This window comes from Aptenodytes forsteri, unplaced genomic scaffold (assembly GCF_000699145.1).
Source record: "Aptenodytes forsteri isolate BGI_AS27 unplaced genomic scaffold, ASM69914v1 Scaffold410, whole genome shotgun sequence".
Classification (NCBI taxonomy): Eukaryota; Metazoa; Chordata; class Aves; order Sphenisciformes; family Spheniscidae; genus Aptenodytes; species Aptenodytes forsteri.
In genome coordinates, this window is record NW_008793958.1 from 1,329,373 (window position 1) to 1,333,107 (window position 3,735).

Consider the following 3,735-nt stretch of genomic DNA (forward strand, 5'->3'; position numbering starts at 1 on the left):
TTTCATAGTGAGAAATTAAAAAAAAAAAAAAAAAAAAAAAATCAATGTGGATTTGTAACTGCAGCAGCCCAGGATGCTTGCAATCATCCTCTTGCAGCAGATGGGCTGTGCACAGCTCCGAGAAGCATCCAACATGAGTGCAGGTGATGGAAACGGAGGGCACCGGCTGCCGCTCACAGCTCTCACTGACACAATAAACAACACCACAGAGCCCAGAGCTGGGAAGGCTGCAAGCCCTGTCAGCCCTTCCCAGCCCTGGCGAGAGGGAGAGCGAGCTGGCACGTGTGCTTTGTGCAGGTCCTTACACTCCTGGCTGCCAGGTCCAAGAGCTTTCTAGTTGTGCCGTCTCAGAAATCACCCTCATCGTGAATATCTTTGAGGCCAGGCACAGCAGCATTCAGGGACTATCACTCTCTGCTGCAGTCCTAAAATGAGCTCTGTGCTCTCACCGTGGCGTGGCTGGTACCCAGATGAGGTGGGTGAGCCCGTGAGCATCCCCGAGCACGGCGCTTCCCTTCAGCTGCTGCCCATGCACACCCGAAGCAATACAGAACAGGTACAGATATACCTTTAAAGTCAGTGCAACACAGGAATATGCAGCCAGCAAATACCCACTTCTTCGCTCACTGGAAATCATTTAAAATGGCAAAGAGGAAAGGCAGAGCGCAGGGCTGGAGCCAACGCCAGCAAATGCTGTGGGGATGAAGGGGCAGAGGGCTGAGGACGTGCCACCACCCGCCGCGGTTTTCACCCTCGCCAGGGGACCTTCTTCCAACTATACAAGTGCTGCTCTGCCCCTGAGACACTGGGAAAGCACAAACCACCCTGCCCTTGGAAAGCAGATCTCTGCTTTTCTCAAATAACAAACTCGGGCATCACCACAGAAGCCGAGGAGTTGATCTTTCAAGGGTAAAGCTGATTCCCCCCGTCCTTTATCTAAAATTTGCCTCCCCTCTCCATCTGTAAGCCAAATCAGGGATAAAGCAGGTCAGTGGCTCATTCTTTTCAGTACCGTGAAGATATATACATATTTATTTATTTATTTAAATTAAAGGGAAACTCATTCACTTAAACACTTCAATCAGCTTAATTATCCCTTTCCAGGAGTTTTGTGGGTTTTTTTTCAAGTAACAGAAGCAACGAATCATCCCACGGAGGGCAAAACCCCATTTTCCCCAGAAGCCCTCACCTCCAGCCACGGCTGCAGCCATCCGGGCTCCTCCCAGCACACTGGGGTGGAGGAGCGGGAGAGCACGGTGGGCCGGTATGGCACGGCACACCACGCTGCCAGCGCACAGGCGGATAAGGGGGTTAAATCCAGCTGCTCGAGGATAAGCTGGTCACATACTGCAGATAAGCGAATGGCGAATAGCGGTTTGCCAAGCTACAGCAAATACCGGCACAAGTCACTTGCATGACTGTCACTGGGTATTTAACTCAGACATTGCTGATATTGGAGACCCTGAAGCCACATTTCGTTAAAGCTCTCCTGATGAACTGCTTTCTTGGCTATTTTGAAGCCTGCAATAGAGAAGGTTGAAAAGACAAAGTGACTCTTGGCTTTGAGGCTGGCACCCTGGAGAAGATGCAGCAGCGCTTTTTACCTGTTGTGACTTTTTGATCTTTCGAGGACTCTCGTGGGGCCAAACACAGAAGAATCTGAGATGCTGTCACACAAGACAAACCTCAGGAGATAAAGCAACCAGAGACCCACCCAGCAGCTCCGGCAGAGCACCAACACAGACAGACCGGGGTGCAAACAGGTGGCCCCCAACACGCACACGGCCACAACTTGCTGTTCTTAATCCCAGGCACATAAATTCCGCAGCACCTTTGGACTAATACACTAAATTTCCCCACTGGCATTTAGTTTCCCTTTTGCCTTCCAAGACTAAAACTTCTTCCAATTGTTGCTCAAGCTGACCAATTGCTTTTTATTCCTTTGCATCCAGAAATCCTGAACTGCTGCCTCTGGGAATTCTGCAAAGATGGAGAGGGCCCTTTTCTCTGTCCTGAAGCCACCAGCCATTCCCAGGTAGCTGCAGCACAGCCACTAAACTTTAAAATCTGTCAGACGATGAAAAGCTTATGGCTACACTGCAAGACCTAGTGCTTCCAAAATCTGCAGTGCCCAAAAAGCCAGAGCTAGAGAACTCCATGCAGCTGCCTGTCGATCATCCTGCACCTCAGCCGTGGTCCAGATATAGGTTAGCAGGAGAGAGCAACAAGGGTCTTGGCCACGGGATGCCCCATCCCGCTCTCCTCCTGGCTCTGTTCAGAGGCAGCCAGCAGCATCCCGTGTTAGCGCATTTTGCATAATCAAAATTGGAGTTAGCCTCCATAACCACAACTCGAAGGGTATATTTAACTCAACTAGAAGACAAAGGAGATCAGGTCCACCGCAGATTAAATTAGCTGAGCCTGCTTACGCCAGGAGCTCCCGTCTGCCATCGACCACGCCTCGCGTGGATATATTCCTCCTAGCTCCACAATTTGGCTCATCTGCAGCAGCTACGTCCTTGCACAAGCACAACATTGTGATCCCACCACCAACGCCCCATCACCCCCTGCCAGCAGAGCCCATGGAGCTGGGGCGGCAGCGATCGGGTGGCAGCCAGGAGGGCTGGGATGGGGAAAACAGGACCCTTTCCAACAAAGGGAGCACAGTTCACCTGGCGTGTTCTTTCCCTCCTTCCCTTGAGATCACTCTCCCCACCGTTTGGCCACGACAGAGAAGCCAGGCATTCAGGGAAGAAGATATTAGGCTACGCAATGCTCGTCTGTAGTTACTTTACAAATAAAGGCGACCATCATGAATGTTTGCACCCTAAAAGAAATCCCAGTGCCCTTCCCCCACCTACACCTCCCAAAGCAGAGCACAAATCCAGCTGCTCTGCAATCTTATCTTGACAGAGAAACAGTCTGGGATAGAGATATAAGGGTTCCCCGAAGGCACGGTTTATTAAAGGCATCTTTATTTAGTCAGTTCCCTTCAAAAACGCCGCACTGAAGCGCTTGTTCCCAGACCAGTTTTCATCACACCGGCAGCAAACACCACCCAGGCAGGGTCCCCCAGCCCAGTGATGCAACGTGCCCCCCTTGAAAGCCACGGGGTTTTCCCAGGCTAAAAAGCAACCCAGGTCCAGGGGGATAAACCCAGGCCAAGGCACTTTGGGGTACCCACAGCTGAGAGTCACCAGGAGCTCCCAAATGTGCCCTGGTCTCGCCCCAGGGATGTTACAGGGATGGGGACCAGCACATTAATGAAGTCCATGGGACGTTCCCTATTTATCCAGCAGCTTTGCCTCCGACCCTGTGCTGGGCACGCTACCGCAGAGGTTTGCACACTAGCAGCCAAATATACCTAATCCCAGATTTCAAGAACCGGAGCTACAAAACCACTGCACAAAGAGGCAGCGGTTCGCACGTGTCCTGGGGAACCTCCCCGCAACCAACGCCACTCCATTTATCCAACACGCGATCTTTACACGTTCAGCTATTTTCATCCCACCCTGCTATTAATGGATGCAAAAGGCAGTCGGGTAAGGTGTTAGACAAAAATCTCATTTAGAGATCAAGACAAGCTTAATTGGTTTCTAGCCAGACCTGCATAAAGATGGGTTACTCCACAAATACAGTTGCTAATCTGCCCATTACACTCCCTAAGCTCCCACCGACAAAGAAAAAGAAAATAAAGAAAAGACGCACAAAGGAATGCAGTATTTTGAGCATGCT